This window comes from Castor canadensis, chromosome 17 (assembly GCF_047511655.1).
Source record: "Castor canadensis chromosome 17, mCasCan1.hap1v2, whole genome shotgun sequence".
Classification (NCBI taxonomy): Eukaryota; Metazoa; Chordata; class Mammalia; order Rodentia; family Castoridae; genus Castor; species Castor canadensis.
In genome coordinates this window covers 67,347,410-67,362,786 of record NC_133402.1, presented here as the reverse complement: position 1 = coordinate 67,362,786, position 15,377 = coordinate 67,347,410, and positions in this window count along the sequence as shown.

Sequence of the window (15,377 nt, the reverse complement as noted above, 5' to 3'; positions counted from 1 at the left end):
AGGTGCACATAACCAGCGGTCAGAACGAGAGGGAGAGAAGAAGGAGGCGCCTCACAGGAGGTGGCATTCAGATCGAGGCAGGAGCTCTTCAGATGAAATCTGGTGTGCCCACCATTCCGCCCTTCTTGACGGACTTCCAGTGATTGGCTGGCTTCCCTCCTTCCTATTTTCTCCTCTTACTTTCTGGTTCCTCCTCTGGAATGCCCAGGACTCTATTCGAAGTCCCCTCTTCTCCTCTATGTAATCACCCAGACTCATCCTTTCCAACAATATCCAAACTTGTACCTCCAATGTAGAACTCCCTCTTCAATTCCAGATTTACATACCAATAATGTACTTGCTCTGTGCATTTTGGTGTCTAATAGTCAACATATTTGGAACTGAATATCTGCTCTTTCTTCACTCTTCTGGCATCATAGCTGCCTCCTGTCTTCCCATTGTGGCCCTCACCCCATCTTTCAGCTCTTTCAGCTCTGTGTCCCACTGTTCTCCACTAACTTGACTCTTACATCCTCAACTGAGCTCTTGACATCTCTCCTATGTTAGTACAGGAGTCTCTTAACTAGTCTGCCCATTGCTTTCACCAATTCCCTTGCTCCCATATCACGTTCTCAATGTTGCAACAAGAAATGATCCTTTGAAAGAGTGAGTCAGATCATTTCTTGATCAAAATATCACCATTACCCTATACATGTAGAGTAAAACAAAAAGTCCTTACAATGACACGTGAGGACCCGTATGTCTTGTGTCTTACTAACCTTAGGATTTTACACTCCTGCTCTCTCCACTCTATTCTGTTCTCATCAGGCAGCTTTTCCCATGAACACATCAAGCACACTCCAGGAATGTCTGCCACAGCCTGACCCTGATAGCATGCCCTTTCCCCAGACACCCCGGAAAGTTCCCTCAGCTTCCTCAACTCTGTGCAAATGTCACCTCAGTCATCATGACGCATGAAATTGCAGTCCACACCCAGCACCTACTGTGCTTTATTTTTTCCTGTATCACACATTGCTCACTTTCTAAGGTACAGTATAATCACTTGTTATGTGTATGGTCTGTGTCTGTTTTCTCCCACTAAATACTGAGTTTCATGAAGGAGGGGATTTGGGAGAGCTTGTACTGCTCATATCTCAAATATCTTGAGACCACTGGTCCATAATAGTTGTTCAGAGCAAATCTAAAATATATTTATTTTTATGTCTAGAAGTGTTCTAGAACATGCTGTGTTGTGGAACTGCAATTAGTTGAATTCTGCAAACGAGAAAAAATATGAGGAGATGAGATTGGGGAGAGACAGCATAGGACACTCAGGAAAGTTCTAAATTTCATCCTTGAATGAAAAGTGGGGCATTTTTGTGCAGGAAAGTGATACTATCAGATGCAAATGTTAGGAAAATATTTCTGAATATTTCAAGAAGAGTACAAATTTGAAGATGGTAATAATTCATTCTGAGAATTAAAAGCTAACACAAGCATTAGAAGTTGCTTACTTTAACTTCAGTAGAAAATTTAATCATGCTAGTAAAATTCCAGTAGAATTAAAAATGTATTTATAAACATTTATGGAATAATAAAATTTTTTTCTTATCTCAAAAAACTAAAATATAGATGAAAAATAATATTTTATCATGTATGAAACGCAGATTAATTTTTTAAATATGAAAATTCTGAAAAGAAAACCAGCACAATTTACATGAGAAAACTGCAGATCTTTAAGGCTGGAGTTTTTGAAGGACCTATGTCCTATGTGCACTTATTTCTCAAATGCAGCACGACCAAAATCGTACTCATTATTCTATCCCCAAATTTAATCCCTTTTCAAGGTCTCCTTTCTCAGTGAACAGCCCAACCAGCTACGCAGATATACTGACATAATTCTTGACCTCTCTCTTTTCCAACAGTAGTAATAATTTTGTATCCAGAATGACTCTGGATCTTCCCTCTTGTTTCCCTCACCCATACTGCCACCATCCCAATCTAAGCTACCATGCTCTCTTCCCTTAACCAGTGTAGAGACCCCATAACTAGTTTTTACTCAGATATTCTTGCTCCCTTCCCTTCTCAATTTATTGTTCACACACAAGCAAAAATAATTTATTCAATAGACAAATCTAAGCCCATCAGGCACATCTTTAAATCCTTCAAAGATTTCTGATTAATAGGGTTAAGATCAAAGCCCTTGACAAGGTCAGCATTATAGGTCCCTCCATAACTAACCCTTAGGACTGCTTCTTCATGTAAGTGTATCTATTTTGCCCACCCTTCACAGACTTTTGTACTTGCTTCTCCTTCTACCAGACAGACCTCTTGCTTCTCCCATCCAAACCTGAGCTTTCATGATTAATGACTACTCACGCTTTAATATCATCCCAAATATTAGCTCCTCAGGGCAGCCTACCTGACTCTCAGAACACGCCAGGTCCCTTACATGACTTTTCTTCAAAGAAGAAATTATATTGTGCCCCTAGCACAATATAATTTACATTTTTGTTTGACAATTGACCAGTGCCCCCCAGACTATAATCTCCACAAGGACAAGCAGTGCCTATACAACTTTATACTTCAAGTACTCAGAATAGAAACTGGGAACACTTTTACACTTAATAAATATTTCCTGAATGAAACAAGAATTTGGTGACAGCAGATTCCATAATGAATGTCACCAAAAAGCAAAAGAACACCACAGGTAAGGCTCTGTGGATGTCAGGCAAAATAAAACAACAACAACAAAAAAACCTTTTTTAAAAGCAAATAAATCTAGTTTAGGAAATGAACATTACAATTGGTCCCTTTTGACTTCTCCTCGGATACCTTTTCAGCTGCATTTAGTGTTAGTCTCACCTATCATGGCATTCCAAAAAGTCTCAGTTGAGTTCAGAACTTCAGTAGCAAATCATTGACTGAGAATAACTTTCACTCCAATCAAACAACAGTTAAGTTATAGACATGAATCATTTTCCACTGTTTGGAACATCATCTGCTTGACATGAAAACTACTCAAAAGATTTCAGTATCATAAACTTGAGAACCAAAGAAGCTGGTTTTGAGATTTTTTCACACTTCCAGAATACTTGTTTGCAGAACTCTGAGTGTTGGTAACAGCTTAATAGATCAGACAGAGAAACAAAACCCCTGCACAGGCGGTTTGTATTAAGATCCGCTTTGGGGGTGCTGAGAGTTTTTTTCTTTTTTGAAATGTGAGATCTAAAATAATTTGGTTTCTAGCCTCTTGCCACTGTTCTCACTCCACACTTGCCATTTATATATGATTATTGAGTTGACCTGAAAGGCTTTTACTTTGGAAGGCTGCAAGGTCAGTGTCCCTTCCACCCCCATCTCCGCCTGTACCCACCTCAGTCGTGGCTTTGTGCTATCCCTGCTGGACACTGCACCTTTCCGTAATTATAAATGTCTGTTTTCAGTCACTTCAAAGGCTTCCCAGCACTGGGAGTCCTCCTTCAAAGCCTCCGCCTTGCTGAAGAACTTCTGTCATTGACAGGAGGTCTTGCTTTGAAGTTCTTCATGCCATTTATTGATTTTCCCCTTTAAAGATGTTCAGATTAGAAAATGCTTCACCCCCTTTGAAAATGTGCATATTTCCCTGATGTTGAAGGGTTAATCCTTTGAACATATTTACATTTTACAGCAATGTCCTTACATGAAGAAATGGGACCTCAGATATGCCATGTGCTTTGTGGAGCTCTCCCTCTCTGCTGGGTCCATCAACATCAAGGCCCTCTCTATTTACTGTGCTGTTGGGTTTTGTGCCATGCTTTTGTTCCCTTTTAAATGAGAGGCCAAAAGAATTTCAATAGGCATACTAAAATGAAAGTTTGCATAATTTGGAAAATCGCCTTTATTCTGGTTGTTGATTTAAGTCTACTTAAAACTTGATGCTTTTAATATCTAGGTTTGTTTACAAAGCTTCTTCTACTCTTGACCCTCTTCTGGGTCCTCATGTGACACATAACCACCAATAAAAGTTACTTTGAAAAGTAGCTCTGTCTGTGGTAGCTATAAAACACATATTTCATTCCTATTTTCCTTTGTGGATCTGTGCTTATGTCTCAGTGCCCTAATCTCTTAAATCGGATATTAGGAACGCTATGAAGATTAAAAAAATAATTTGCATTTGGGGAGTTTGGCTTAGTGCTTTGCATGTAGTGAGTTAGCTAGGTTTGTGGTAGTTAAGTGACCAAATCCAATCAGGTCAACACTGGATTGTAGCTGATGCAGGGTTTTGGGTATTCACTTTAGGACTGTCTCTGCTGATTGCACTACCTTCCTTCTTGTTAACTACTATCATTTGCATCAATTAGAAGCTCTGTCATTTAATATAAGACTTCATTACTATTTGTATGATTGCAAGAAGTAATATTTTAAATTTTAGTGTAAATGAGGACTCTGGAAACATATGCTGGTAATGCAAAGGTGTAAGAAAGAAAGAAAAGGTGCCAGAGTAGGAAAGAAGAAACTGAAAGCTGATGGAGGCAAGTGGAAATGAGATAAATGTGAATGTCCCACAAAAATTGTACACACACCCCACAACAATGAACGTAATCTCCAGATAAAAAGAGTAAATATTGCTACAGGACACCACTCGCCAGATGTTAAACACACAATGCCACAAGCATAGACAGGAAAATAAACATAAACTGGGATGTGTTTTGATACCTAGTGGGGTTGTACACCCATATTAAATGTAGTCCAGTGGTTTACCTGAAGTCATATATGACCTCACCGTGCATCAAAAAATAAAGCAGTTCTATTTATTTTCTGTGTTTGGCATAGTAAGATTTTAATCATAAGGCCAGGGAAACATTTTCATTTTCCTGCATGTCAGTGATTAACTTTCACTTCTCCACCACTCTAAATGTATTGGTTCATTCAGTAACTTAATCATCTGTTTATTTAATATTTATACAGTGGCAAAGATGTAAAATGGCCAACAAACACAGTAAAGGTACTCAGCTTTCCTATTCATAAGGACACAGTGAATGCAGAACACGAAAGGTTTCTATATCCATTGATACTCCATAATATCAAGTGTTATTAGGGTCATGGAAGAATCAGTAATCTTACACAATTGTTGGAGGAACAGGTTTTTGCAGAGTAGTTAGGAAGTGCTTATGAAAATGTGAATGTGAATATCCTTCAACACAGAAATACTCTCTATCAGCTCTTCTTATAGAGACATCTTGGTTATTGTCACATTGTGGTAATAAAGGGAAAAATGAGGCTGGGTGTGGTGGTGCACACCTGGAATCCCAGCTATGTGGGAGGCAAAAGTAAGAGGATTGTGGTCTCAGGCCAGCCCTAAGCAAAAAACGTGAGTTCCTATCTGAATAATAGCTAAAGGACAACAGAGCTGTGGGTGTGGCTTAAGTGGTAGAGTGCCTGGCTAATAAGTTCAAATCCCAGTGCCATAAAAAAATGAAGGAAGAAGGAAGGAAGGAAGGAAAGGAGGAAAGAAGGAATGAAGGAAAAGAAGGGAGAGGAAGAAAGGAGAGGAGAAAGGAAGGGGAACAAGGAAGGGGAGGAAAGAAAGAGATAACAATAAATATCTAAATAGCCATCAACAATGGAACATTCAAATGAACTGTAGGTGTTCCATTGCTTCAAATATAATCCAGAAATTAAGGTCTATCTAAATACCTTGATTTTTGTTCCCAACCATGTGGAAAGAGAAAGAACTAAGTGGAAGTGTAATACATACATGTATACTGAGTGAGATCCATCATACAAAATGCACATATTTATCTTACACGTATTTGCATGCGTGCAAAAAATGATAAGTGTTTACTTCTGCATGGGGAAACAGTTGGGGCTGTTAATCATTGGGGGTCCTTTATTGATTAACCATTACACAAGGAGTGAATTTATGTATTATTTGTACAACTAAAACAAGCAAAATTAAGTCTCTGTGCATTTTGTAGATCATCTTCTTAACAAGTCAATATGTACACGATACCACTTTGAATATACAAATAGTTTGTGTATCATTACATGTGCACTTAATTTTATGCAAGCTCTTTATTTGCTCAAATATCTAACTTGCTTTTTCTTATTAATTTGTTGGGATACAAAGGGATATGTCTATATACTTTGGGATCAGCATATGCTCCATAGATCACTTAGATATAAAGTGTTTGCCTTGGTTTGAATATCAGTGGTTCAAAGAACATATCCCAAGCAAAATCATGTGTACTGCTTTATCTCCACCCAATCTCCCAACAACTTTCCCTCTTCCCTTAGTTGCCTAATGGTTTTTACTAGTACAGGTCATTAAAGGGAAATAAGGTGGGTTTTTATGAGTATATCTTTGTAGGTTATCTACCAAAGTCTTCTTCATATCATCAAGCAGAAATACTGGAAGTAAAGCAATGCATTTTGTGAACTGTGTGGGTAGTGTCAAAATGTTCCAGTTTTCAAAGAATTATTTCACAGCAGAGTCTCTCCCTTCTCTCGATCTTTCTTTTTTTCTTTTAATTGGGGATTTTTTTTTATTATTGTGTGGGGTGGGGTACATTGTGGCATTTACAAAATTTCTTACAACATATCAAATAAATTATACCTAAATTCATCCCCTCCACCATTCTCCTTTATCCTCTCCTCCCCCTCAAACTTCCTTAAATGAAGAAAATCTATTTTCTACTCATAATGGAACTCAATCCCCAGTGCTTTCAGTTTTACCACAAAATCAGAAACCCTCAAACTCAAGGAGATTTTGAACATAGTACAGTGCATTCCAATATATTATTGTAACTATGAAGGAGTTATGTGTGTGTGTGTGTGTGTGTGTGTGTGTGTATCCCTTCTTCATCAAAGTACAAACTCTAGAGATTGATATAGCTACATATTTGACCATAACATCTATTACTCAGTATGTACATTAAAATATAATTTCCATCAAAATAGCCTGATTTTTGAGAAGTACAGACTTTTCTAATGGATTTTAATTTATTTTTAATACCCGAGGTTTGGCTTGTGCTGCTAACCTACCTAGCCTGTGCCTAGACACTCATCTTAAGGATTAAGCATAACTTCCTTCTGATCTGTTCTAGGTTGTGACTTTGATGGATGGGTCTTACTTTCTTGTTTTCTCATTACAGAACACTGTTGAAAAAGACCATAATACCCACACTTTCCTCAACTCAAGTATGCACACTGCTTATCTCTGGACACATAGCAGACTTTGTTGGTCTTTCTATATAATCCACCATTGTTTTGTAGGATTATTTGATTCCAAGAAAAACATTTAAGTTGTTTTATTCTAGCTGAAAACCTCAGATTTCTTATGGCTATTAATCTTCAGCTATGAGCATAAAAGCAGTGCCAGTGAAATAAATTGTCCACAATAAAATGCCCCATTAGTGTTTAGGGAAAATTGAAAATGTGGTAGAAAACATGGCTATAGATTTTTATCTGCTAATAACAAGTCTGATATTTTAGTTTATATAAAATTTGTACAAATGTAAATTTTCTTTTTCTCCTAAAATGGAAACTGCCTTCATCATCATTAAATACTATGCTCTATAAAATGAGATTTAGCTAGTTATTTTCCTTGTGAAAAATGGAATTAGCTTTACATGTTGCGTTCACTTTCCAAAACTTTTCAGCTCCTCAAACTCCAAATTTTAAAACAAAACAAATAAAAAATAAAAATAACCTGGGTCAGTTTTTATCATGGTAATTGAGTGCAAGGATGCAATTTATTTATTTATTTTGCAGTATTGGGTTTGAACTCAGCCCCCTCTCCCTTTATTTTTGATGGGTTTTTCAAGATAGCATCTTTCAAACTATTTGCCCAGGCTGGCTTTGAACCATGATCCTTCATCTCTGCCTCCTGAGTAGCTAGGATTAGAGGTGTGAGCCACTGGCGCCAGATTACTTTGGCAACTGTTACCACACATAGACAAATTCTGTACGGTCTCTTTTAACCTTAATGCTCAAATGCAGTGTCAGTCCTGTGAGGAGGCCACCACATAGCCTGAAGATTTCAGTACAACAAAATAAGCACAGGACTCAGACCATCTAAGACAAAGGCAGCCTCTCCAGTTCAGGGAAGGGAGTGAACACAAAACAGTGGTATAAAATGTTCTAGTGAGCTTATCATCTGAACCAAGCAAACTTTGTATAAGTAGAAATTAGCCATCTGAAGGAGAAGAGAAAGGGGATTTGAAATAAAAGGAATAGTGACCTAGCTATGTTACAACGTCTGATGGTATGATGGTTTGGTGGAATCTCACAGATTTCAGCATGAATGGTAAAACAAAAAATCTGAAGGAGGTGCAAGACTAGGGCTAAAGAGGTAGACAAATGTCAAGTGTGAAGTCATGCTGGGAGGGAGAGGGCTTAGATCTCTCCTGAGGGAACTGGAAGGGACTGAATGAACTTTCTAGACCTTTCATAAAGAACATGCTATCTCTAAGGCAAATCAATTCTTCCAATTGCTCAGAGAGCAATTTTCTGGAGCTCTACTTTATCCCACACTTTCTGCCTGTCACACCCCAGTTCCAGGCCTGCAAATCTTTTTGCCCTTTATCTTAAAACTATGCCTGGGCTCTAAGTGATTCCCCCTGCTTCCACCACTTCCATGGTCTGAGTTGCCATAATCCTAACTAAGGATTACTGGGATATTATTCTAGTTGGTATGTTCAATTCTGTCCAAATCTTTCCTTGTCTAATCTCCACAGGATGCAGGATTCTGTTTGTGAAACACAAAAGATATGTCATCACTCTGCTGAGAAGTTTCTCTCACCCAAAGAGTACAAGTCAAAATCCTTATTATTCTTACAACAGCCTCACAAATTTGCTTTTGTAATTATAGCTCTGCTAGGGCAGTAGGGGTAGATTGCCAAAAGATGAAAGAAAATACTCCTGTAGTCAGCCTGTGAGATATAAGGTTTATGGAAACTTACAAACAAGGAAGGTAACACAGGAGATAAAAAAAAAAATACTAACAAGATCCAATGTCCAGTGGTGGGTTGGGCTAAGAAGACCGGCAGCAGCTTGGGCCTCACCAAGAATTTGAGCAGTTACTACTTCCACAGCATTGCTAAGGAACAGTGGTGGTCAGCTGGAGACCAAGAACACTTATCCAATTCACAATATTCCTTTAGGGCACCCGATTACCACAGTTTTAAAGGTTGGTCTGTATAGCAGTGACATTATTAGCTTAACAGGCTTTGTCCTTATATGACCAACTTCCCAAGCAATAGCCAATTTACAGCAGGTGGGCAGGAAGCAGGTTCTCTTCTCTACAGTATTGCTTTTCCTCAATTCCCAGAGTGCACAAGAGGAAGTTAGTGACCCTCCAGAGAGCCGTAATCCAAATGCTCCAGTCTCAGCCACTTTCATCATCCCTTTGACTTGGAAAGAGTCCTGGGAAGGGGAAGGGGTATTTCAGAGACACGGAGCTTGGTGTTCATGCTGTGTATTTCTCAAGGACCACATCCTTGACTTAACATGACTCTTCCGTGTCTTCCATGCTCAATTGCTGTTTCCCCTTCACTCACTCTTCTCTTCACCTTGCCCTCTGTGCCTGTGGTCTTTGCACATTTCATCAGTTCTTTTCTGGATGTTCATCACCAGATCTACATTGGAATCTCATTTGCACTCTATTTAAAGTCTTTGCTCAAATATTGCTTTTGTGATAGACAGTCCTAACCACTATATATTCTATTTTTAAATCAATGTCTTAAAGATTAAAAAGTCAGATTCATAACTTCTTGTTTCAGCTACTATGTGTAAAAACCTTAGAAATCACCCAAGAATGAGCTCAGGGCTGGAGGTGTGGCTCAAGTTGTAGTGTGCTTCCCTGGTAGGCACAATGCCATGAGTTCAAACCCCAGTACTGAGAGAAAAAAGGAAAAGGAAGGAAGAAAAAAGAAAGGAAGGAAGGACGGAAAGAAGGAAGGAAGGAGGGAGGGAGGGAAGAAGGAGGGAGGAAGGGAGGACAGGAAGGAAGGAAGGAAGATAGAAAGAAGGAAACAAAGAAAGACAGGAAGAGGGGGAGAGAAAAGAAGAAAGAAAGAAAGAAAGACAGGAAGAGAGAGAGAAAGGGTAAGAAACAAAGAATGGAGAGAAAGAAAAAAAGGAGAGAAAGAAAGGAAGAGTCAAAACAATTGACAATCAATGATGTTTGATAAAAAGTTTGAGTCACATGAGAACTGAAGTTGCAGGGTGACAAACACTCCATATTTTGGAAAGACAAATTCATCTAGAGATAACCAGCTGAAGTCTGAGGAATTGTAAAGCAATAGGAACATTCATGTTGTAATTCTGACAGATGATTGGATACTGGTCATCAACTAACACAAGAGTGAGGAAAGCCTAAGGCCATAGTCTTAGAGGAACTTCTACAATTTCTTGAATTTTGCCTTTAGATACCACAGCATTTTCTTACTCTGGAGATCTGAAAAAAATCCCTTGTGGCTCTGGCACAGGAGGAAAGAAATAGTACTCATGGTGGAATATTTCCTGAGCCTTCTCCAGAACACAGGTCTCCTCCTTATGAAGAAGAGACTTGTTCTAGCTGGGACATGGGGGTTCCTCTACTCTACTTCATGTAGCATTTCTGTCTCATCTACGAGGATAAAAAACAATACATACATGGGTTCAGTATTTAAGAAAATAGATAGGAAACTCTGTAGCAGGGATAGGAATAAGAGGCAGAGTGATAAAAACAGGTATACTGTGAGAGAGGACATGTAAAGATCCCAGACCAAGACATAGGCTCATTGAGAGACTGAGATCTAACCAGAAATGTCTATAAAGATTTATTCGCCCACCCTCAACAGGCATTGCCTCCATATCACTGCAGTACAATAAGGGTGGGTAACCGTTTAAAGAGCTGTAAGGTATTCTCACTGAGGATCAGTACATAGAGAAGCACAAAATAAGACAGAAGGTAAGAATGGGGTAGCTGGAGGACTAAAAATTTCTGAAATCTGTAGCTACAGCAAACATAAGGGACTAACTCCCAGTCTAACTGGCCAAAAACTTACACTAAAGGTTTATTTCTCCTGATGTCTGTTACTACATACAGTGTGTCCTTTTAACAACAACAAATTTATAAGGCATACCAAAAAGCAATCAAAAACAGTTTGAAGCCAGTTGCCGGTGGCTCACACCTGTAATTCTAGGAGATTTAAATTTTTCTCACCTGTAATTCTGCTCAGGAGGCAGAGATCAGGAGGTTTGCAGTTTGAAGCTAGCCTGGACAAATAGTTCGTGAGACCCAATCTTGAAAAAACCACCACAAAACAGGGCTGGTAGAGGCCCTGAGTTCAAGCCCCGGTTCTGAAAAAATAAAAGTCTGAAGAAACAAAGCAGCCATCAGAAGGAGACTCAGGAATGACACATACAGCAGAATGATCAGATAAGGAATTTTAATTCTTATTAATCTGTCAAAAACTCTAATAGACAGCATGCAAGAAGAAATTGATCAACAAAGAAATGGAAATGCTCAAAGGGAATCACAAGAAACACTAGAGACAAAAACACTGGAACGAAAATGAAGGATTATGTCAATGGACACTAGACTTAACATAGCCAAGCAAACAATCAGTGAGCTCCAAGTCAATAAAAGCTTTTCAAACTGAAATACAAAAAGAAGAACTAAACTGAGCAAAACACCTGAGAACGGAGAAACATTTTTTAAAGGTGTGACTTACATATAATTTCGATACTAAAGAGAAATGAAAGAACAAAGGAAAAGAAATATTTGAAGCAGCAGTGGCCAAGACCTTCGAAAGTCAGTAATGCAAACAGCACCATACATCAGCAATCTCAGAGAACACCAAGCGAGATGAATTTTAAAAACAAGTAGAACCAAGAACACCAAAGCCATATTTGGGCATTTAATATTGACATTGAGGAAAAGTAAGGACAAACACAAAATTCCTGATAAAAGGTACAAACATTATTTATTCAGGATTGAGGATTCATAAAATAGAGTGCAAATAAAGTGAGAATGGAGTGTAATGTTTAAAGGGCTGCAAAAGGAGAAATAAAACCTCTCCCAGATGAACAAAATGAAGAAATTCATTTCCAATAGATATTTCCTGCAAGAATATGTTAAAATAAGGGTTTTTTGAGAAAAGGAAAATGGCATAGGTTAGTCAGAAAGTTGGAGCTACAGAAAGAAAAAAAGTGTGTAACAAGGAATAAACAAACATAGAATAAATTTCATTTTTATTACTTTTATCTAAATGATAACTTCTTAGGGTTGTTATACTGACAACACTTGATGTTACAATGTTGAAGTGACATTAATGTCTCTTTAAAAGACAGGGTAGCAGAATTGGGCACATTAGTCTATGAAGTCCCTAGCTATACAGGGAGTGAGGCAGTATTTCTGTTTCTATGTTTAGCACACTCCACTCAGATTCTCATCTCCGCCATTTTATAAAAATGCTCTCCTTAATTCAACAAAAAACTTCATGTTGCTGAACTCAACGGTAAAATTTTAATCCTCATCTTACCTGATACATGAACCACTTTAGACTCAGCTAACCACTCTTGCCTTCTGGAAAAAATCTCTTCAGGTAAGACACCCCTTCTGTTTTCCTCCTACCCTGGCAGTTGCTTCTTTTAGGATTGGATGTGTTATCTTCTCCTCTGGCCCTCAGGTCTCAATCTTCTGCCATTTTCCTTTTTCTTAGTGACTTTGGCATAGCACCCAGCTGCAGTCCCAAATGTTGTCTTCTTGACCTCTCCTTGAGGTGTTTCAGAGACATTCTCACCAGACTCCCATCATTTCTTACACTCTCCACTGCCGTCTCTCTTGAGCCACCATCATCTATCCTCTGTGTTACAGTTGCCTCCTTACTGTCTCACTGATTTTTCTTATTCACTCACTTGCCTTGTATCTTCAACAGACAGTGAAAGGGATCCATTTAGGTGTAAGTCACTCCTCAACTCAAAACCCTATAGCAATTCTGCATTTCACTAAGAGTAAAAGCCAAAGTATATAATGATCTCTGCCTCCTGTGGCCTTCATGCCCTTCATCCCTCCTCCATACTTGCCCTGATCCAGCCACACTGGCCTCCTGGCTCTTCACAAAATATTCTAGAAATAGCCTTTGTTCTGGATGTTCTCTGGTTGGAATGATCTTTCCCCAAATACTCATACAGCTTATTCTTCATCACATCCTAGTTCCCACCAGTGCTATGTCCTCAATGAGCCCTACCTGACCATCAAACCTAATATTGCAGCTTCACCCCGAGCACACACACTTAATCCCCATATTTTGACCTTGTTCTATGCGTGTGCTTGTGCGTATCACTCATCTCCTCAGTAACCTTGCACTTTTACTTATTTGTTGTAATTTGTTATTTATTATATGCCTTCCTCATTAACATACAAGATCAGTCACAGATTATTTTAGCCTGTTTTGTCACTGATATATCCTAAGCAACTAGAACAGCAGTTGGTCCAACACAGGTTCTTCATAGTAGGATAGGTTTCGTATAATAAGTTTTGCTGTCTTTTTACTAAATTTAATTTTGATGTGACATAAATATCCATGTTAAGCTTTTGAAATTTATTCCAATGTTACTGGCAAAAATATTGTAGCTAATGTTTATTACCAGTATGTAGAGTTCCCACAAGAATGATATTTAAGAAATTCATTCTAGTTAAAATATAGTTAGGTTTCTTTTATGGAATGGAATACTTTTAACTTATTGATACTGGCTGTTGTAAGACTTCCAGCCTTGTTTCTGGGTATGTATAGAACTCTTTGCTACATAATGTTTTATATTAGCTGCAGTCATGCCTCAGCCTATATTTCTCCTATTGAATTCCCTTCAGAAATATTCATTGTCAACTTACATTATCTGGTTCCCTGTTAGCTAAGAGAAATTGCAAATACAGGAGCCAGAATAATAATGAAAGTAAAGAGGAAAGCAGTAAGAATTACAGTTTGTGCTGTGCTGAATTTGTTTGTGGACAAACAAAGGGAGATATTACCTAGGACATTGGGATGTACCAATCCAAACCTTCTTCGGTGCAGAGATTAGGATTAAATTTATTTATGGGAACTAGAGTGACAGCATGTGCTAAAATTAATAGTGGGTGGAATGTCTTAGGCAACTGTCTCAGAAGCAGACCCGGATGTGAGAATGAATATTCAACTGACCTAGCAAGAAAGTGTTTACTAAAAATAGAACGTAAATCAGCATACAGTTGAGAAATCTGCACACCCATGCTTATTGTAGTACTATTCACAGTAGCCAAGTTATGGAATCAGCCTAGGTACCTATCAACAGATGAATGGGTTCAGAAAAATGTGGCATATGTACATAGTGGAGTATTATTTAGCCATGATGAAGAATGAAATTACATCAATTGTGGGAAATTGGATGAAACTATGGATCACCCTATTGAGCAAAATAGCCAAAAAGAAAAACGTGCCTTGTTTTCTCTCCTATGTTGAATCTGGATTCATAAAGGCAAACAAACAAAGTCATGAACCTAATGGTAGGACTACTTAGGGGAAAGAGAGTGAGGGAGTGGACAAAGGAAGGTAATAGGGGTGAAGATGGATAAAATCAAAGTACATTATATGCATGTGTGGAAATTTCAAAATGAAATCCATTATTTTTAAGCCCATTCTTAAAATAAATTAAGAAAAAAATGTTTATAGGAGAAGTCAGTATGGGGGAGAGAGGGAAGCAGGAGAGGAGAGCAGAAAAATGCCTAATAACGGTATAATTTTAAGCAAATCACTGGATTTTGTCACAGTATCTTGTCTGAAAGTACAAAGGTAACCTTTGGAGTTTAAATGACAGCTGAGCATTTGTGTCACCTCAATACTAGAAAGCCAGGTTGCCTTTTTCTGTGTCGGTTAACTTTGGCTATGGGCTTCCCCAGATGGACACAAACTCTGTTACTTTTGGACACCTCTGGATGAGGTTACAGGGCCTCCAATACAAACTGTGAAGAAGAAGGGAGTAGATGACAACTACTGTGAGCAACAATAGAGAATCTGGGGAATGAATGCCCAAAATCCCAACGAAGAGATCTATGGAAGGTGGAAGACACACCAACAAAAAAGGGCACAGTGGGGTTCTTTGAAAACATCCAAGGTAATGAGAGCAAGCCGTGGGCAGAGCATTGAGTCAAAGAATGAAATGAAGAAAGTAAGATGAGATTTAAATGAAGGCCAGAAAAGAGTCCAAGTCTGGTTTAACTCCAGTAAGTTGAGTTTCATTGTGTGGGGAATGGTCTTTGGTGAGTTGAAACAAGGTTTGCTGTGAGTTTCCAATAACGTGAAAAGTGAGAAATCGGTGATGTCATCCACTGACTGCTCTCTCAGAAGGGTGACCTGTGATTCTGAAGAAAATGAAAGGTAGTAACTGAGGTG